Raw genomic sequence first — 22420 nt, forward strand, 5'->3', positions numbered from 1 at the left:
TAGTTTTGAATGTCATGCTTCAGTTAAAAAAGAGTAAGATACTCCTCTATATCTTACATGTAAAGACTCCTAAGACATATTGTTAAATAAAACCAGAAAGTAGTTGAGTAATACACACAGTATGATATAATTTAAGGGGAAAAATAGCACCCATTAAAACTAAACAAGTGTGGTTAAACACATATAAATAGGTCTAGAAGAATATGCTGTCAATAGTCTTATTTCTGGAAAGGGGACTGGAATTGGAGGTTTGTCAAGAGAGTGTAATTACATTATATAGCTTAATATTTAAAATATGAGACTGTATTCATATATTAGTTGTACAATTAATAAACTCATAAATAAGAGCAATATATACTCACTGTAAAAAGAAGCAAATTTTTTGTATTAAATTGTGTATTAAATAGAAAGTGAAATTTTCCCTGTCAAACCTCTGGAACATAACCACCACAAAACCTTACATATCTTCTCCTAAAAATGTTTGTGCATGTACACAAACAACTCATTTTTGTTTTAGAGAAATAGGATTATGTTCTAACTCTTAATATTTTAATGTGTTATAATATCTGACACCTTTTAAAAATAATTCACTCATTTAACAACTATTTATTGAGCACATACCCAGTACCAAACACTTTTCTAGGGTTACCACTATTGTAGGCATGTAGATCTAACTCTTCCCTTTGACAAAATTGTGCAATGTTCTACTGATTGGATTTCCTGTGATTTTGTTTTGCCAATACCTGATTGATGGAAATTTATGTTATTCTTACTTTTATACATAATAAACACTGCCGTGATACACTTCAATGTTCAGAACTTGTACAGACATCTTTGCACACTTGTTTTTGTATTTCCCTAGAATAAATTATCCATAGTGGGATTGCTGGGCTAAAGGGAATACACAATAAAATATTACTATGCCTTTTCACATTGCCTGTAGAAATCCTGTAAGATCAAGGTATGAGAATTCTTGATCCCAAATGCTTTCAACAATATTAGAAATTGTGTATCTTTTAAGTCTTTGGTGATGTGGAAGTCAGAAAATTATACCTCTTTTGTTTGAACTGGTATGTCTTTGGTGATCAATGTGGTTAAGCCTATTTCAAGGCTCTATTAACCATTTACATCTTTTTGTGAATTGCCTGTTCACATCTTTTATTTGTTTTCTGCTGAAATATTCATCTTTCTTTTATTCAAGTATTCTAAAGACATTAATCTGACGTTTGCCAAATATTTTCAAAATCTTGTACATTGAAGTCTTGTGCTTGCTTTAAAAACATGCATGGCTGAAGACTGGCTGGGCTAAATGATTGCGTAACTAATTAGTGGTAGGACAGAAATGGACTCTAAGGGACCTGACTCCTAGTATAGGGTTTTATCCCACTTCACCCTAGTGCTTCCCAGAAAAGATAAAAGAGTTTTGTAATAATCAAATGTAAAAATATTAACGTATCCGTCACTGTTTTATTAGCTTAAAGCAGCAAAGGGTAAATTATGTTGTTTGCCAATGTTTTACAACACTTCTCGTAACAGCTTTAAAGCCACAAATTCTTGGCTAAGTCTTGCTAAATTCTATGAATATCAAAGTCCTAGGTATTACAGTTTTGAATTAGTCAGAATTCTTTGGGTTACAAGTTACAGATAACTAACTTGCATCAGTTTAAGGTCAGCAGAGGCATATTGGAGAGATTTTAGGACAAGCCACTATCTGTGGGAAGAGCTGACATGTGATGCTGCTTTGAGGCTTAGGGTCTTGATCACCAATAACCTTCAAGACCTGCTCTTTATCGCACCTGGTTTCTTTCTTGTGGCAGATTGATTCGTCAACATGGAGGTAAAAATGGTGACCAACGGTTCCTGAGCCTCACTCTCCTCGATTATACTACTACACAATGACTTGATTATATTAGGTTGGTGAAAAACTAATTGCCGTTTTGCCACTAAAAGTAATGGCAGATTAGAAGTAATGGCAAATTTGAAGCAATGGCAATGCCATTAATGGCATTTAATGCCATTGAAAGTAATGACAAAAACCGCATTACTTTTGCACCAACCTAATACTACTACTAGATTATATCCATTTCACTTTACCTCTGCTATTTTAAAACTCAACACTATTAGTGTCACTATCAGTGTTGAGTTTTAAAATAGCAGAAAAGGTTTAAAATTAAGTCACGTTTAGTCTCGTGCCCACTGCCTGCCTATGAGAAAAGGCAGCATCCATCCAAGCCCTGTGTTTGGAGTGGGCAAGGACATTCCCCGGAAGGAACAGGGGAGACATTCTGAAGATGGAAGGGACACTTCCACTGTCCCAGTCTAGAGGGACCCATGTGCTAACCTGCTCCCCGTCTCCCCTCCAATAGTTTTGGGTTTCTATGTCACACATACCTATTAATCCAGTTCAGGGAGAGCACATGCTGACTGAGTAGTTGTGGCTGTCTCGTGGGCTGATAGGAGACTGGTTCTGAGATCTCAGAGAATAGCGTGCTGTCATAGTTATGTCTCCCGTAAATGTGAGAAGGGAGGAGCAGCACTTGTGTTGGGTAATTTCCATTCCTGTTCAAGGTCTTCTGTGTTTTAAATGTAATCAAAAGGTTAAAAAAGGTGCTTCATTTTTTTCCCCCAGTAGAACTGTTGAGAACGAGGATGTGCTCTTCACTATGTCAGCATTAGTCTCAAACAGTAAGAGATGAGTGAAAGGTGGCTGGGAGGTGGCTGTTTGTTTGTTTGTTTGTTTTTGAGTATGCTATTATGGGTACTTTCAAAAACTGATACTGCTTAATATTCCAAACTCTGTGATTCTTCCCTTATGTTGCTTACCAAAGTTTTATTCAGCATCCACTCTATGACAGACACTGTGCTGGGCTGTAGGAATATAAAAGAAAAAAAAATTGCTCCTGTCCTCCAGGAGCTCTTTATTAGTGGTGAGACCCAAGTACATGAAGGGGTTTCAAGAGGTCAAGTAGAGTGACTTACTTCTAGAGGTATGCGGGGTGATTTAGAAGCACAGAGGCTGGGTGGCTAAATGAGACAGGTAGGAAAAGAGGGCTTCTTTGAAGGGTAGCACTTGAGCAGTTTGGAAGGACAAGACAAAGATGCTGAAGAATTGAGGAAGAGAATGGAAGGGATTCCGGCGGAATTCTAGAGGGAACGGAACTGAAATGTCATGGAGGTAGTAAACAGCATGTCATACGTAGGGAGTAAATAGTTGTTCAGTGAGGTTGGAGCAAGGATGTGAATAAGGGTGTGACAGGGATAAGATTAGAGTGACAGGCAAAAGCAAGGCCAAAAAGGGCCTCAAATGCTAAGCCAAGGAGACTGAACTTTATCCTGAAAATTGTAGAGCTATAAAGGATTTTCAACAAGAGAGTAGTGACAAGTTCAGATTTGTAATTTAGAAATATCTCTGGAACTCTAGAGGATTTGATTGGATTGAATGAGTTGAAATTGTGAGCAGTGGGACCCCATCATAGACTCTTGCTGAAACATTGTCAGATAAGAGATGACAAGGCCTTAACCAGAACAGCAGCCTGGAAAAGGAAAGTACAGAGCAGATGCAATTAGTACCAGAAAGGTGGAATGCTCAGGACAAAATAACTAGCTAGATGGGGGTGGGCACGAGAGAAAGGGAACAGTCTAGGTTGGTTTTCAGGCTTGTTAACCAGAAATAAAATCCTTAGCCTTCCCACCAACTGAAATGACCCCCTCTTGGTCAAGGGGACCCCAGGAAAATCTGAAAAACTGCATTCCATCCATGATGAAAATGGAAGTCATACCCTCTTCCTTTTGGGGTTTAGGCACAATTGACCAGCATTAACATTGAAATGGTGATCATAAGACTGACGAAACAGACTCTTTGTGTCAATAAGATATCAAATTCCAACCTGACTCTGGTATAGCATCACAAGACGGATAGCACACCCTGAAGGCAATGAAAATATTTTACCCCTGAATATATTTCTTTGACATATTTTGAAATGGCCTGCAAAGCCATGTCTTGTGGAGGAAACCTGCATCTGTAAAGAATCTTCATTAATGCAGCCAGAACTTCCCTTTCTAGGTCTTTCCTGGATCTAGGAGAGATGAAATGAGAGTCTGACACCTTAAAAGTCTGAAGAGAGACATTTACCATCTATTCTCTCTGAAGGCTGCTATCTGGAGTCTTCATGTACGTTATTATTTTGTTAGAACCTTGGTCTCCACAACCCCCCCTTATCTTAACTCAAACATTTCTTTCTACAGACTTCAAATCTTTAGACTAAGTCTAACTCTTTCAACCAATTGCCAATGAGAAAACCTTTGAATCCACCTATCACCTGTAAGCCCCCTCACCCAACCCCTCACCTCTTCTCCCACCTCCCAACTTCAACATATCTTGCTTCTTTAGGCTGAACCCATTTATACCTTCCACGTACTGATTTATGAATTTACTTACAATTCTTGTCTTCCTAAAATGCATAAAGCAAAACGGTACCCTGACTGCCTTGGTTACACTTTTTCAGAATAGCTTGAGGCTGTACCCTGGGGCATGGTCACTCATATTGGCTCAAAGTAAACTTCTTTAAATATTTTACAGAATTTGGTTATTCTGTTAACATGCGTCTGGCCTGGATACCGGGGAGAAGGCTGATGTCTGTTTCCAAGACAGAGAACTCAGCAGGAAGCACTTGATTGATGGCCAAATGTAAGGAAGGCTTGACTTCTAGAGGGATTTTTAATTTATCTAACCTAATGGCATTAAAGCTTACAAAAGTTAATGATAAGCCCATATTATGGATGCAACAGCATCATTTTAATCATCTAAATTTGCATATTGTCATTTTTAACATATTTAAATTTTTTCAATTCTAAGCATATATTAAATAATTCCAGTAACTGCAATTACTGGAAAGATCCCTTTGTTTCTATTTTCCCAGATGACAGGTTATAGAAGGTCATTTTGTAGGCCTGATAATCATTAACTAATACAACTCAACTGAAGTTTCAAATTCTGTGTTAACAGGAATTGAATATTCAAAGGCAATGCCATTGATTAACTTCAAGAGATACCTTCTTTTCAGATGATGCAATAACTGATGTTATTTTCAGATGAAAAAGAAAGGGATTTACATGCTAAGTATTTTCCTTGTGTTGCTTTCAGTAGGGCTATCTAAAAAGAATAAAAATGTCAGGTTTTCAGTGCAGCATCGGAACCAAGGTGAAAAAGTTCCCTTTTCTAATAACAAAACTGTTACCCCAATTAATACTCAAAAGAAGTCCAACTAGATGAATAAAAGAGCCCATCATCTCCTAAACTGGAGGCAGACATTCCAGCATCTTCCAGGGTCTTCACTCTCTTATTCTCTGCCTGATACGCTGACCTTCAAAAGATAAAAGTGTGTTGTGTTGCATGTTGGTTGAAACCATCTACACTCCTGTGAAGGTCTATATGTAGGGTAAGCAGAGTCAACAGTGAAGTGTCTGTGTGCTCTACCCATGGCGGTTATTCTTTTGGCTGAGACTGCTAGTTGCCTTCCCAGTCTCTCCTCCCTCTCTACCTTAGCAACAGATTGTATTTGGGACAGCCATATACCAGGCTAATGATAGCCATATACCAAGCTGCATTTCTAAACTTTCCTGGCATTTATAGGTGGACAATCAATAAGATGTATGAGGCATGTCATTGGATGGGGCTTCCTGGAAATCTCCTTAAAAGGGCCTGATTCAGCTGGGATGAGTTCCTTTTTTGCCACTAATAATAAACAGCCCTAATTTATAGACCACCGTAGTCAGGTCACATTGCAAATAGACAGAAGCAATTCCTCACTGGTAAAAATTACCTTAAGCATTGAAAAGTTGTGCTTCAATACTTCTCTGAACCATAAAACAAATTCTCTCAGCATCTTTATGTGATACAAGAGGGTAAACACTGCTATTTACATCTGAAGGACCAGTTACAAAAAGTGCTCAGGCCAGAATGTTTTTAAATTCAGTAGGTAAGGGAAAGAAAACCCTGCTACGGCTGCATCTGGGCCCTGAGTGAAAAGATCTTTGTCCTTTTCACTGGATCCTTCAGTAACTGAAATAAAGTAATTAGAAAGTCTTTTAGAAAGTCAGTTTATCTAACAGATTAGTGGTTTATAATTTCATAACATAGCAGTCTATATGTTGTTTTGAAGTATCTGTGAGAGAAAGAAGAATGGAGATGTGGTTAAGATGGAATCCCAGCTCAATCACTTTCCGACTCTAGGACCCTGAACCAGGTGCTTTAAAAGAAAAATCTTTATCTAAAGTGAGAATAAGAGTGGCAACCAACTCAGAGAGTTGTATGAAGATTAAATGAGGTAATAGATGTTCAGTTCTTCACACCTGTCTTGGAAACTAATAAATAAGCCATTCATGTTAGCCATTATTATTTTATGGCCCACAGAAGCCAACATTTTAGCAATAATTAGGTTCAGAGATAAGTAATAGAAAGAGCTCAAGTAACAGTAGCTTAGATAAAGTAAAAATAATTGTCTGTCGTGTAAAAGTCCAGATTTCTGTTATCTGTATCTGGAATGGTGGCTCTTCTCCATGAGGTTCTTCCTCCAACCTAAATATTATCTCTGCTATTTACCTTTTCCTAGCCAAACCTTGATTTTTTTTTTTTTTTTTTTTTTTTTTTTTGGAGATGGAGTCTCACTCTTGTTGCCCAGGCTGCAGTGCAGTGGCACGATCTTGGCTCACTGCAACCTCCGTCTCCCGGGTTCAAGTGGTTCTCCTGCCTCAGTCTCCTGAGTAGCTGGGATTACAGGCACCCACCACCATGCCTGGCTAATTTTTGAATTTTTAGTAGAGATGGAGTTTCACCATCTTGACCAGGCTGGTCTCAAACTCCTGACCTTGTGATCCACCCGCCTCGGCCTCCCAAAGTGCTGGGATTACAAGTGTGAGTCACCGCGCCTGGCCACCTTGATTTCTTTAGAGTATATATTTAGTTACTTTCTTTCTTTTGTTGTACATGCATATTCTGCTTATGTAACTACTAACTTTAAAAATTGTGAATTCAAAGAACAATGTCCAAGTACAAAAGCAATTAAGATGTTGTCATTAGAGGTGGGCAGAGATTAGAAATCTACTATAGCATCACTGGAATCCAGGTAAGAGGTGAAGGTTCTGGAGTTTGAAGCCTGAGGGACTCTAGTCTGTGAAAAAAAGAGTTGCTAGAGAGAAAAGCAGAAAGTTAATTACTGTTTGAAGACATCATTGTTAGAGTGTGAGAAGAAGAAAAGAGATGAGCAAAACAAAACAAAACAAAAACTAAAGAGTGAATATTCTTAATCCAATGGTTTTTTTATTTTTTTATTTTTTGAGATGGAGTCTCTGTCGCCCAGGCTGGAGTGCAGTGGTGCAATCTCGGCTCACTGTAAGCTCTGCCTCCCAGGATCACGCCATTCTCCTGCCTCAGCCTCCCGAATAGCTGGGACTACAGGCGCCTGCCACCACACCCGGCTAATTTTTTGTGTTTTTATTAGGGACGGGGTTTCACTGTGTTAGCCAGGATGGTCTCGATCTCCTGGCCTCGTGATCCGCCCGCCTCGGCCTCCCAATCCAATGGTTTTATCAGACACACATGCAAACTTTATAGGAGCACACACAGATGCAATAAACCCATATATAGAGGGCAGCAAGACTAAATATAAGATTTGGCATAAGGAGAGATTGTGTATGAAGTGGTGTGGAGAGATTGGATGAAGAGGACTGTATCTTCATTTGTAACATGTTATGGACAGGGCCCTAGATTTTGGTTTGAGTGGTGGTTTCACTGCCACCAAGTTACCATATAGTACTTAACGATAACTCTTATACAAAGATGAACACCAGAAAAGAAATAAACTCTAACAGGCCAATTATTACAGAAGAAATCGCTTCCCAAACAGAAAATATGAAGGGGGAGAAGATCACAGTTACAATATGAACAAAAAAGATGAACTCAGAAATAAATTTAATGAGAAATGTACACTCTTAGGGTTTTGGAGATTGGGGGTTTACACATCAGCTTTAGAAGTAATGCCATTTTTCTGGGCTCTGCATCCTCATGTAGAAATAAGAGAATCAAGTTACACAATTTTAGAATCTCTTTCAGCTCTAATAGACTATGTCCATACACACTTTCTTGTTGAAATTTTCAATGAACTTGACTGTAGCATAAATAGTTCCATGACCTTTCATTGCCTCTAGTAAATATCTTGACTAATCATCTAGAACATAAAAACAAAAACATTGCTTTTAAAACCTGAACAGGAAGAATTGTTTAAAGTAGTTATCTTTTTATTTCTCCATTTTGTTTGGGGGAAATAAAGATCTGAGTGTCTGGGATGTGAGATGTCTCTTGATGGTTAGTATGATTTGCAGTGCTATATCCCTTCTGGATTTATTTTTATGAATATATTTCTGAAATTATAGTGAAAGGCAAATAATGGAATGTGGTTGTTTTGTAATGGAGGGACTAATACATTTAGGTCAAAAGAACTATGTCTGACTCCAGCTTTGCTGGTTAGTAGTGGTTAGTACCATTTGACCTTACATAAATCAGTTCACTACTAAATAGAAGAGTCCTAATCTACACGATGAGATAATAACATAACCTCCACAGGGTTGCTGTGAACATGGAAAGGAGTAGTGTAATGTCATTTTATAAAATGTAAAATGTTATGTATACTTCATAAATTATTTCACTAGCAGATTGTGAAAACCCTATTTTGAAAGTTTCCTATGTATGCATGTCTTACTTGATCTGAAAGGAAGTACCCTATTGTTTGTGTAGTCAGTATTGGCTTGGCTTTGTTGCCCCCAAATTGAGTGCTTTTTCAACATGCTGGAAGACATTTTTAGAGGTAGTGTTTTCCCCCTCTGTTGACTAGATGATTTTATGTATTCAAATGCCTCCTCTGAATTGCACTCCAAGAGTTTTGATAAAGAATGCTGCTTGGGCAAAGTTATACAAAATGGAAAGCCTAGGTTTCTGATAAAGCAACCTCATCTGTCTAGATTTTGCAAAGAGTGGGGTCAGGACGGCTGGGATTAGGGGTTCCTTCAACATTGCTAGAGTTTTCAGACTCAAATGCTTCCAGGGGCAGGGCCATGCGGGTAATGAATGAGAACCCTAGAATGATAATCTTTTACTTTCTTCTTCTTCTTCCTCTTTTTTTTTTTGCAGAGACAAGTGAATATTTATTTTTGTGCTTTTCTCCCTATATATATTTCAAGTCTTTTTCAAAACAAGGCCCTAGGAATCTCCAGATTCAGTTATGTCCCTGGGCTTGGTTGACTGCTGCAGGAGTCTTAGGGAGCCTTGCACAAAAGCTAGAGTTACTCATTTACCAACATTAAACCCTGGGATAGAAGATGCAACAAAGCAGGATACCTTCTTCCATGGAATGCACTGATTTCAGATGAGGTGGCAGCCAATGCAGAAAATGCTGGAATTTTTCCTTGGAACTGGACTGTGAAGAGAGGTGCTTGCCATGAACATAAGCTACTGTCTTCTTCTTCTTCTTTTTTTTTTTTTTCTGACAGAGTTTCACTCCTGGTGCCTGGTCTGGAGTGCAGTGGCACGATCTTGGCTCACTGCAACCTCTGCCTCCTGGGTTCAAGCGATTCTCCTGCCTCAGCCTCCCGAGTAGCTAGGATTACAGGCATGCTCCACCACACCTGGCTAATTTTTGTATTTTTAGTACAGGCAGGGTTTCTCCATGTTGCTCAGGTTAGTCTCGAACTCCCAACCTCTGGTGATCCACCTGCCTCGGCCTCTCAAAGTGCTGGGATTACAGATGTGTGCCACCACAGCTGGCCAGCTATTGTCTTTCCTTTGACCCTTCCTTTCCAGTTTTTGAATTTAAAGCAGGAAATAATCTCTGAAGATACTCAATAAAAATTTTCCCCCCAAACACAAAAACACATGCTTCCTCTTCATTGATAAAAATGTACTGCAGTTTGGCACCTGGGTCTAGTTCAGCTGGTGGATGAGCTGATTGATGTGTTCACCCCGATAGCCAGGTGTGCCCATCTCCTTGAGGAAGCCCACTCTATTTTGGTTAGCATGATGGGCCACTGAGAGGTGGTAAGGGGGCAAGAACCATGAAATCTCCTGGAAATGCTTCCCTGGGAAGGCAATTTCATCAATGAGGTCTTCCAAGCAAATGACGCCAAACTTCCCCAGGTGCTCCTCAATCACTGTGTTGTGTGTCAGAGGGATGGTCTTATTCTTTACCTCAGATTGTCCATGTTTCAAAATGAGTTCCCGGACACACTCCAGATTTGGAAATCCCCAGGTCACGTAACGTTCCACTATATGCAGCACTTTTAGGTTCTAGGGGGTAACTTTTACAAAGACACCACTAAAAATTTTCTTTAGGCGAAGTCTTGCAATGGTTCTCTGCACCAGTAAACTCATGCTATTGATACTTTCTATGTGTCCAACAAAGGCCAAGGAATGTTTATCTGGCAATTCCAAGGCTTGAGGTTTCATTTCTAGTCATCTGAGACACACCTCGTCACGTTTCTGCTGCCAGGAATCATGTAGGAATGATTCCAGTCGTTTAAATCTGAGTCTTTTTCCTTTCCTCTGCTCCTTCTTTGCCAAATTGCCTGCTTCGCCTGGGTGTCTCTGAGGGCTTGATAAGCCTTCCTCTTTTTCAGGAGATTTTCTGGAACCAAAGGAGTTTTTCTTTGCTCTTGCTCCACCATCTTTCTAGTGTTGCTCTTTTACTTTCTTCTTAATCAAACAGCAACAAAACCAGCATAAGCTTATTGGTAAATGTCAAGTGACACTTTCATCCTACTGGAGAGAAGAAAGAATGTTGGGGATATTGTAAAATGAACTCCAAATACCCATCTAAAGGGGGCGTCTACTACTCAGTGACAACCAATTATTGCCGATCTGACTTTTCAGGAAGGACTTCATATCTTTTTATGTTTAAAATGCTCATAGATAATTCAAATTTCAAAAATCACTGTGCTGATCAATGCTGTTTATGGTGGAAAATGTTCTGTGGTGGCTTCCAGTGGCCAGGTGATGACCACTAAGTGAGACTTGTATTATTGGGGGAAAACATATTTTTGCAATTAATAAGAGTCTCTTGAGCATCCCTTTCCATCCAGAATTCTCTCTCGCATTTTAGCTCCCATAACACTGAATCTATAATTATTTACTAAATGCATTGTTTCTTCTAGTTTTCTCTTGACTAGAAGGTAGATTGGAGAAGGCAAGAAATTAGATTTCTGAGGTCCCCAGGTCAGTGTTTCTTAAACTTGAGTTCAGCAGAAGAGTCTCTTAAGGTCTTAGTAGCAGAGATTCTGGTTCCTTGAATCAAGGTGAATTGCACATACACACTTTTTAAAAAAAATACAGTTTCAAGATGATTTGGTTGCAGAATAAATCTCACATGACACTTTGAAAAACGTTGCCTTAAAGCAGTAGTTGGGCTTTTCCATTTTTTCCCCTTTGGCCAGGACCTATGGACTGTTCAGTTTGCACACCCTTCCTTCCTTCCTTCCTTCCTTCCTTCCTTCCTTCCTTCCTTCCTTCCTTCCTTCCTTCCTTCCTTCCTTTTTTTCTTTTCTTTCTTTCTTTCTTTCTTTCTTTCTTTCTTTCTTTCTTTCTTTCTTTCTTTCTTTCTTTCTTTCTTTCTTTCTTTCTTTCTTCTCTCTCTCTCTCTCTCTCTCTCTTTCTTTCTTTTTCCTTCCTTCCTTCCTTCCTTCCTTCCTTCCTTCCTTCCTTCCTTCCTTCCTTCCTTCTTTCTTTCTTCGGAGTCTCGCTCTGTTGCCTGGCTGCAGTGCAGTGCTGCGATCTTGGTTCACTGCAACCTTTGCCTCCTGGGTTCGAGCAATTGCTCCTGCTTCAGCCTCCCAAGTAGCCAAGACTACAGGCGCGTGCCACCATGCCCAGCTACTATTTTTGTATTTTTAGTGGAGATGGGGTTTCACCATGTTGGCCAGGAAGGTCTTGCTCTTTTGACCTCATGATCTGCCCGCCTTGGCCTCCCAAAGTGCTGGGATTACATGTGTGAGCCACTGCGCCTGGCTGGAACTGCCCCACTGCCAACATTTTCGTAAATAAATGTGCTCACTCAGTCCAGGTGGATCACAGGTAAAGAAGGCCAGTTTTATATCATGCTCTTCTCCTCCTGCTTGATGGAGTGGGAGCAGAGGTGGGGCAGGGCACAACCAGGCTCCATGACCCACTACTCTATGTTATCTAGCACAGAGTTGGTCCCTTTATAGGATACTTTTTACTGTTCTTTGTTTTAAAAATTTACTGTTACATCAATGCATGACTTTAAAATTCTCACTTTTAGGAGAGTGATCAAAAGAAGCCAACTTGCTTTCTTACTTTCCTCGTCAACAGCAAGAATTCATGTATGATTTGAAGCTCCTGCAGCATATTAACCCAAACAAAGCACTGGTAAGCCAGAGACAGTGCAACCTTCCAGGTACGATTCTAATTGTTCCACGAAAAGGCCAGTTCTGTGAGATATGAGTGCTGAAAAAAATTTTTTTTTGGTAAACCAGTATTGTCTATTCCTTATTTCAGATGGGAAAGTAACATTTATGTAAAGCAGCATTGTAAACAGAGATGTCCGTCCTTCCTTCCTTCCTTCCTTCCTTCCTTCCTTCCTTCCTTCCTTCCTTCCTTCCTTCCTTCCTTCCTTCCTTCTTTCCTTCCTTCCTTTCTTCTTTCAACAGGATCTCACTCTATCACCCAGGATGGAGTGCAGTGGTGTGATCATAGCTCACTGCAGCCTGGAACTCCAGAGCTCATGCAATCCTCCTGCCTCAGCCTCCCAAGGAGCTGGGACTACAGGTATGCACCACCATGTTTGGCTAATTTTTAAAATTTTTTATAGACACAGGGTCTCACTGTGTTGTCCAGGCTGGTTTCAAACTCCTGACCTCAAGCAATCCTCCTGCCTCATCTCCCAAAGCCACCATGCCAAGCCCTTTTCTTAAATATTCATATAGGAAACTTTGTTACCTTTATTGCCAACAAAGAAGAAGTATTGTTAGGATTAATATACCCACGAAAATCTAATTCTGACCTCTGCCAAGCACAGTAATAAGGGGGAAATGTATTTTGACTATTAAGTATAACTTTCTTACAAAATCTCTGATTTTAAATGATTACCAAGACACTCCGTCTTGGCATCGTTAGCCAAATGACCAATTTTTCATAGTTTGTTTTGTTTTTTGAGACTGAGTCTTCCTCTGCCACCAGGCTGGAGTGCAGTGGCGCGATTTTGGCTCACTGCAACCTCTGACTCCTTGGTTCAAGTGATTCTCCTGCCTCAGCCTCCCAAGCAGCCGGGATTACAGGCACGTGCTACCGTGCCCAGCTAACTTTTGTATTTTTAGTAGAGACGGGGTTTCCCCATGTTGGCCAGGCTGGGCTCAAACTCCTGACATTGTGATCCACCTGCCTTGGCCTCCCAAAGTGCTGGGATTACAGACATAAGCCACCACGCCCAGCCTAATTTTTCATTGTTAATGAACCACTTTGACATGGAAATTCACAGATTTTCTTTGCAGGTAAGCTAGGAGGCTTTCACATAAATACCCATTTAATTCCATTGACAACCTGGAAGGAGGGTTTTGTTTCTCATTCTACAGGTGAAGATGCTAAGGCTCAGTGAGGCTAATCTAGTTTCTCAGAATCACAAACCAAGTCAGTCCAAGAGCAGACATCAGCCATGCCTTTATTGTATACTACTTTGCAGAGGGCATATCAATTGAGATTCTTTTTGTTGCAGTTAACAAGAACCAGCAGGAGTTTTGTAGTAACTCTCAGAGTGGATGGGAGGTTAGACAACCAAAGAACCAAGACAAGTCTTAGAATAGCTACCAGATATCTAGCCAGCAGGATCCACTCTGGGCTTCTCTTTAGAATGAAAAGCTCAAAAGTTGTCTTCCTTATCTTAATTCAGCTTGCTGGCAATTCAAAGTACCAGGAGAGAAGTTCCTATTGTGCCAAATGAAATCACACACTCTTTGCTGGGGAAAGGCAAAGGTCCCGATCACATTTAGTGCCACCAAGACTGCTTATCCCTGGGAGAAATAATTCCCGTATGTGAAATAAAGGTGCTCTTAGGAAGGGAAAATGGGTGCTGAGATATATCCTTCCTTCCAAAAAGTCGATGAAAGTCCATATGCACTGAGTGAGGGAGTTAGTTACACACATGAAAAGGAAGAGTCCACGTGTAGTTGTCCTTCAGGACGTCTACTAAGAATATTCCCTAATTTCTCTGAATAATCTATTACGGAGCTCTCATACCTGGATTTGCTCAGATCCTTCGTGAATATCTTCTTATATCATGGATCCACAACCACCAACTCCGATAAAATTTTTGCTGGTAGTTTTTACATAACTACTTTAGGCAAAAAATAGTACAATTGACCCTTGAACAACGTGAGGATTAGGGATGCCAACCGCTGTGCAGTTGAAAATCTGAGTCTAAGTTTTGACTTCCCAAAAACCTAACTATTGGTAGCCTGCTATTGACTGGAAACCTTATTGATAACATACATAGCCAATTAATACATATTTTATATGGTGTATGTATTAAATACTGTATTCTGATAATAAAGTAAGTTAGAGAAAAGAAAATGTTATTAAGAAAATCATAAGGAAGAGAAAATACATTTTCTATTCAGTAAGTGGAAGTGGATCATCACAAAGGTCTTCATCCTCATCGTGTTTGTGTTGAGTAGGCTGAGGAGGAGGAAGAGGAGAGGTTGCTCTTGCTGTCTCATGGGTGGCGGAGGCACCACATACAAGTGAACATACACAGTTCAAACCCATGATATTTGAAGGTCAACTCTACTTTGATTTGATCTAAATGACCACCTCTGAGATTCCAAAAATATCTATATTCAGAACATGATGTACAAAGACTTTTACTCACAGACTTCATGATTTACAAGACGTGATATGCCCTCTCCTGTTCTTGGAAGTTTTGTCACATTTCTGACTCTTTGCATGTATCACTCAACTGCAACAGGATGAAGCAGTCTAGTCACAGCCCAAGCCAGGTAAGTCCCAACCACTCAGGTGGAAACAGACAGAGCTTGATGTCCAAAGAGTGTGACAAATGATCTTAGACTTCCAAACGAAATTTGTAGAGTGTCCTGATGGAAAAATCTAAGAATGAGAAATACCCTTCATTTCTAGTCAGGTTGGGAGTCAATATCAGAAAAGTTTGTCAGTGGTAGTAGGGTTCACACTACCACTAGCTGGAGTTTGGAGGCAAAACTCCAAGTCACTCATTCGTGCTCTAAATGCCCCATCAGTCTATAGAAAAGGCTGTTCCAGATAGGTACCCTTTGTCAGTGGAACTTCTCCAGTCCAGCTCGTACTTGGTTCACCAGTTACTTTAATTGTGGCTTTCCTAATTCATTGATCTCCTGCATTTGGACTTTGTACTGTGAAGGGAAAATTAATCTTGGGACCCCAAAATCACTAAGCCAAGGGAAAAGTCAAACTGGGAACTACATCAGGCAAACTTGTCTCCTATTTTAATTCCTAAATAAGATAGCTAAGAATATGAGTTACCTCCCTCACAATTTGCCCACGAGGAAATTCACTGTAGGCCTCAAGATCTTTACCCTAAAACAGTTCTGTTGAATTTCACAGCTTATCTTCAGAGGTATAAAAAGTCATCCCTCTGCTCATCTGAGGCAAATGCATATCTGACTGCTTCTTCTGCCCTGTATATGTAAAAATGCAGATTCACTGAGCCAGTGTATTCAGTGAATACACTGTGTATTGTGTATTCAGTGAAAGGCTGATCAAGGACTCAAAAGCATACAGCCTTTTGTCTCTTACCCACCTATGACCTGGAAGGCCCCCACCACTATCCACTTAGAATTATCCTGCCTTACCTGACTGAACCAATGTACATCTTACACATATTGATTGATGTCTCACATCTCCCTAAAATGTATAAAAGCAAACTGTATCCCAACCACCTTGGGTACATGTCATCAGGACCTCCTGAGGCTGTGGCATGGGTGTGTCCTTAACCTTGGTTAAATAAACTTTCTAAATTTACTGAGACCTGTCTCAGATATTTTGGGTTCACAGTACCTTAGCCTCCTTTGCCAGAGCTGGCTTGCTTTGTAACAAGCTCCTGGCTTTTGACCTTGGTTGCATGTCTGCTCTCCATCCTCTGTGTCCAGTTCACTGTGGCACTAGATAGGGCACTAAGGGCACTTTCTTCTGGACCCTGGTTGGACTCTCCTTCAACTAAGGGAAAATTGGACAAGGAGGAGCTAGGCCATCTGTAGGGATGCTTTATCCCTCCTGTTGACCCTCAGGGTTAGTCCTGGGACAAGCTGTGAGGACAGGAGGAAAACGGAGGCTGGAAATTGGCCAAAGCTTAACATTTGCCTGGGAATATCCCCACCTGGGTCAGCCTTTCAGCCTAGTTGATATTCTATTTGCTCTTCTTGACTTTACGAGCTCCCGAGGAGAGGTGATGGTAAGTTTACGAGCTCCTGAGGAGAGGTAATTGTAGGTCTACATAGGAATCAAGGTGCAGCTAAATCACATGTGTGACCTGGCTAAAAGTTTTGCTCTGAGTTTTCCTCACATATCTACTAGGCTTATTTAGCCTTAGTAATACAGGGGGATATTTGGGGAGGGAGAATAAATTAGATATAGTACTTCTTAATTCCTATTTTAAGAGTCTCTATTCTTAAAAGATTATCTTGTTTAAACATTCAGATTATACTCCTCTAAAGATATCTTTTAGTCTCTTTTTGGCCTTTCAAAAACTTCTGACAGTAATTTTTACAAATTAACTCTCACAGGGGGTTGCAAAATGGTGCCCCAAGCTTCTACTGGACCATCAGGCATGATTTGTTTTGCCATTTACTATGTTTGTATTTCAACAATTACATTTAAAAAATATTTCTAAGTGGTTCTTCATAATTGCTTGTTCATGCGTCATGTTCCTGACATTCTTCCTTATTTTTATAAAGACATTTATTATGTTTATTTTTAATTCCCATTCTGTCTGTTCTACTGGTTCTGCTTTCTGTTTAGTAGGGTGTTCTGTTTATCGTCTGTCTGTTGCAGGCTGTTGTTCCTCAGATGTCACATAATTCCCACCCCCCCACCCCCCTCACCACCCCGCTGCAACTTTATCTTTATTGCTTTGGGACAACAATAGTCCTATGGCAGTACTTAGCTGTGGATTTTTTTTTTTTCCCCTTGAATGTAAAACATTTAGAATAGTGACTGGTGAAGAAAGCACTCAATACTTGCTAGCTAGGGTGTATTTTCTATGGCTACATAACAAATTACCCCAGACAGCGGCTTAACACTACACCTGTTTATTATGTCATAGTTCTGTAGGTTAGAAATCTGCCTGGGTTCATCCGGGGCCTCTAGCTCAGGGAATCCATGTCAGGCTGGCTGCCTACATCTGGAGGCTCTGGGAAAGAATCCACTTCCAGGCTCATTCAGGTTGTTGGCAGAATCGCTTCTTGCAGTTGTTAGATGAATTTAGTCTTTTCTTGTCTTTAGTTGGATCACTGTTACCTTATAGAAGCTTCCCTCTGTTACTTGCCATGGGGCCCCCCCATTTCAGAGCCCCTGTGCCACCTCATCAACTCCTTCTCATGGTTGGAATAGCTCTGACTTGCTCTTTGGCTACTCTTTTAAATGAGTTTAAATGGCACATGTGATTAGATTGTGCCTACCTGAGAAAACCTCCCTTTTGCTTAATTCAAAGTCAACTGTCTAGTGCAATAATTTGCTAGTGTGCCATCACAAAATACCAGAAACTGGGTGGTTTAAACAACAGAAATGTGTTGCCTCAACAGTTCTGGAGGCTGAAAGTCTGAAATGGAGGCGTTTGGTAGGTTGGAACGTTCTAAGGACTGTGAGGGAGAATCCGTTCCTTGCCTCTCTCCTACGTTCTCCCAGCCTTATGCATTCCTCGGCTTGTAGACGGCCTTCTCCCTGTGTCTTTACATTGTCTTCCCCTTACTACTATCTGTCTGTATACACATTTCTCCCCCTTTTAAAAGTCAGGACATAAGTCATAATGGATTAGGGCCCACCCTAATGACCTACCTCATTTTAACTTTAACATGTGTAAAGACCCTTCCTTCCTTCCTTCCTTCCTTCCTTCCTCTTTCTTTCTTTCTTTCTTTCTTTCTTTCTTTCTTTCTTTCTTTCTTTCTTTCTTTCTTTCTTTCTTTCTTTCTTTCTGTCTGTCTTTCTTTCTGTCTTTCTTTCTTTCTTTTTCTTTCTTTCTTTCTTTCTTTTCCTTCTTTCTTTCTTTCTTTCTTTTTCTTTCTTTCTTTCTTTTCTTTCTTTCTCTGTCTCCTTCCTTCCTTCCTTTCTTTCTTTTCTTATTTTCTTTCTTTCTTTCTTTCCTTCTTTCCCTTCCTCCCTCCCTCCCTCCCTCCCTCCCTCTCTCCCTCCCTCTCTCTCTCTTCTTTCTTTCTTTCTTTCTTTCTTTCTTTCTTTCTTTCTTTCTTTCTTTCTTTCTTTCTTTCTTTCTTTCCTTCCTCCTTTCTTTTTCACAGAGTCTCACTCTGTCACCCAAGCTGGGGCACAATGGTGTCATCACGGCTCACTGCAGAGGTTCCAGGGTTCTAGCAATTCTCCTGCCTCAGCCTCCCGAGTAGCAGGAATTACAGGTGCCTGCCCCCAAACCCAGCTAATTTTTGCAATTTTAGTAGAGACGGCGTTTTACCACGTTGGTCAGACTGGATCACTCAAGTGATCCACCTGCCTCGGCCTCCCAAAGTGCTGGGATTATAGGTGTAGGCCATCGTGCCCGGCCCATGTTTCTAAATAAGGTCACATTCACAGGGACTGGGAGTTAGGAATTCAGCATCCTTTAAAACCCATAAGAATTAGTAACCTTAATTAATCTGCAAAGTAAATGAGGGAACAGAGGCCAAAGAGGGTAAACCACTATCAGATGGCCTAGAACCCAGGCACGAGGACTTATTACTTTAGCCCTTCATCCTCTGTGTGTGTTCACAGTTCCCATTTAAATATGTATATTGTATTAAGGACTCCAACAGTAATTTGGAGTTTGGAAAAATTTCATATTCTGCCTTGATGGATTGGCAGATGAGATGTGTTTTAGGCAGAACCTGTTTATCAATAGGTGAGTGGCTATGAAATGGGGGTAGGAACACACAGGGAAGAAACTAGATGATCTGCTGAAAATGAGAAGAAAAATGAGCTGCTGGACCTGCCAGCTGGCATCACTGCTCAAGTGGATTATGAGCTGAATATAGAAAATGTTAGGGAACAAAGAGCTGTATGAGTGTTCACAGCTGCTCTCCTCACATGTGTGACCCCTTCCCAAACATATTTTCTGAACGAACCACTTTCAGCAGGAAAGTGGTCTCTCTACGAGGAATAACAAACTGTCTTAGTCTCTACAACTACTTAGGCAAAGAGAAGCTTTGCCATGGAGGGGTCTGCTCTTACCTGTGTTCTGCCGAATGCTCTGCAGAGAAACACTTCGTTCATGATTTGTCAAATTCCTGGAAAACATCAGCACTATAATTTAGGATTAGAGTCTGTTGAAAAGATTTGCCGGCATTTAAAAAATATCAGGAAACAATGCGGTGAACTGCAGACTTTCTGAGAAATCCAGAATAATTTGGCCCACACATTTCCTCTCAATTGAGAACACAAGGTTTGGAATCAGGCCAGGTGACCTAGGTTATAGCTCTGGCTCTAACTACATGACCTTGTCCAAGTTACTTGATGTTCATAAACCTCCATTTATCTATCAATAAACAGGCCTAATAATACATACATACCTCATGGGGATGCTGTGAAGATGAGATGAAATCCATCATCAAGGAATGTTAGCTAGAATCAGAATCCTCATCACTACTACATTCTTGAAGTCTCATTAGATTCAAATTGAACATTTTTAGGAATAATTTTTAAAAATAAAATCTACCTTTTCTTTGTAAATTTGCTTTTTAGTTTAATGCTTAATGTTTTGGTCAGTTTAATGAACTCTTTCAGCATCCTAAAATTATGTTAATATTCAGGACAATATTGCTTACTAAACTGTTTGGATTAGAAAATACTGCATGAATGCAGTAAATTCCCTGGATTCAGAGTCCAGAGTGCTCACCATTACATCACAGAGCCCTATGATAAAACGCAGTAAATTCTCTTGTCAGGATTGCAAACTGACTCAATTGAAAGAATACTGTTTTATTTTTCTTATTTATTTATTTAGACAGAGTCTCTGTAGCCCAGGCTGGAGTACAGGGGTGTGATCATAACTCACTGCAGTCCTGAATATCAGGGTTCAAGTGATCCTCCCATCTCAGCCTCCCAAGTAACTGGAACTACAGATATGCACTACCATGCCTGGCTAATTTTAAATTTTTTTGTAGAGATGGTGTCTTGCTCTGTTGCCCAGGCTGGTCTCAAACTCCTGAACTCAAGTGATCCCCCACCTTCGCCTCCCGGAGTGTTGGGATTACAGGCGTGAGCCACTGCACCTAGCTAGGGAAAAGAATACTAAATGTGAACATCAAGAACCTTGATGTTATTTAACAGCCTTGTCACTAGCCAGTGGTATGTCCTCCAGTGCCTTAAATCTTGGCTTCCTTCTTCATCAGATTTAGTAACTAAAGAAGCATAAATGAGTAAGCAATAAAGGACTCATAAAAGAAAGGGTCTTGAGTTCTCTGGTGCTGCTATACCAGGGAAGTGGGGTCCCCACAGACCTGGAAATTCTGGCCCCTCTTTCTCAACTGAGTACAAATTGAGATGTCCGGGATTGATTTCCAAAGACTCATGTTATGTAACGAAGCCACCAACAAGAGCAAAGAAAAGGAGCCAGGGATAGCTCTTCCTCAGGGACACTTGACTTTCAGGGATGTGGCTATAGAATTCTTAGTGGAGGAGTGGAAATGCCTGAACCCTGTGCAGAGGGCTTTATACAGGGAAGTGATGTTGGAGAACTACAAGAACCTGGAGTCTGTGGGCAGCTCTTTAAAATCCATGATGGAGTTCCCATCAACAGGGCAAGGCAATACAGAAGTGTTCCACACAGGGACGTTGGAAAGACATGAAAATTATCACATTGGAGATTTTTGCTTCCCAGAAATTGAGAAAGATATGCATGACTTTCAGTTTCAGTAGCAAGAAATTGAAAGAAATGGCCATGAAGCACCCATGACAGAAATCAAAGAGTTAACTGGTAGTACAGACCGACATAATCAAAGTCATGCTGGAAACAAGCCTATTAAAGACCAGCTTGGATTAAGCTTTCATTTGCATCTGCCTGAACTGCACATATTTCAGACTGAATGGAAAATTGGTAATCAAGTGGACCAGTCTATCAATGATGCTTCCTCAGCTTCAACATCCCAAATAATTTCTTGTAGGCTCAAAACCCATATTTCTAATAAGGATGGGAAGAATTTCCTCCATTCTTCATTATTCACACAAATACAGGAAGTACACATGAGAGAAAAACCTTTCCAATGTAATGAGTGTGGCAAAGCCTTTAATTATAGCTCACACTTAAGGAGACATCACGTAACCCATTCAAGAGAGAAACAATATAAATGTGATGTATGTGGCAAAGTCTTTCATCAGAAGCAATACCTTGCCTGAGTTCCAGAGTTCATACTGGAAATTAGTTGGCAATCTAAAACTGGGATTTCAGCAGTAAAGACTGAAAATGTCAAAATTAGGATAATTGCTTGGACAGAATATTTGACGTTATTAGAGTGAATTATAAGTTGGATGATAAATTTATAGATAGGAAAAGAGCTAGATGACCATAAATTATCTTTGGGAAGAAGAGTGGGAACTAGAGGGAGAGAGGTCAAGAGAGATTCACAATAGTCTATGCATCATTATAAATGTGCACATGTCCTCGTGGTCAGGCAGTAATGTTTGAAGATACAGGTGAGTGCCTGAAATGAAGAAATACAACTTTTGCTAAAACAACATGCTGGCCAAAAATAAAAATAAAAAGAAGAAGAAGGCCGGTCGCGGTGGCTCACGTCTGTAATCCCAGCACTTTGGGAAGCTGAGGTGGGTGATCACCTGAGGTCCGGAGTTCAAGACCAGCCTGGCCAACATGGCAAAACCCTGTCTCTACTAAAAATAAAAAAATTAGCTGGGTATAGTGGCATGTGTCTGTAATCCCAATTACTGGGGGGCTGAGGCAGAAGGACCGCTTGAACCTGGGAGACAGAGTTTGCAGTGAGCCAAATCATGCCACTGTACTCCAGCCTGGGCAACAGAGTGAGACTCCATCTCAAAAAAAAAAAAAAAAAAAAAGGAAAAGGAGAAGAAAAGGAAAAGAAAGACAAAAGAAAAAAGTCTTTGGGCCTAACAAAGTACTGAGTAGGCATGAGGTTGGAGAGCCAATGTCCATTGAAT

At 40.3% G+C, this 22420-nt stretch overlaps 2 pseudogenes; one reads left to right on the top strand and one right to left on the bottom strand.

Annotated features, from left to right (window-relative positions):
- Positions 1 to 9961: 9961 nt before the first annotated feature.
- On the bottom strand, positions 9962 to 10716 carry LOC103236118 (large ribosomal subunit protein uL30-like 1 pseudogene; annotated as a pseudogene).
- A 10033-nt stretch (positions 10717 to 20749) lies between these two features.
- On the top strand, positions 20750 to 21516 carry LOC103236119 (putative protein ZNF321; annotated as a pseudogene).
- Positions 21517 to 22420: the final 904 nt, after the last annotated feature.

Source organism: Chlorocebus sabaeus, chromosome 7, assembly GCF_047675955.1.
Source record: "Chlorocebus sabaeus isolate Y175 chromosome 7, mChlSab1.0.hap1, whole genome shotgun sequence".
Classification (NCBI taxonomy): Eukaryota; Metazoa; Chordata; class Mammalia; order Primates; family Cercopithecidae; genus Chlorocebus; species Chlorocebus sabaeus.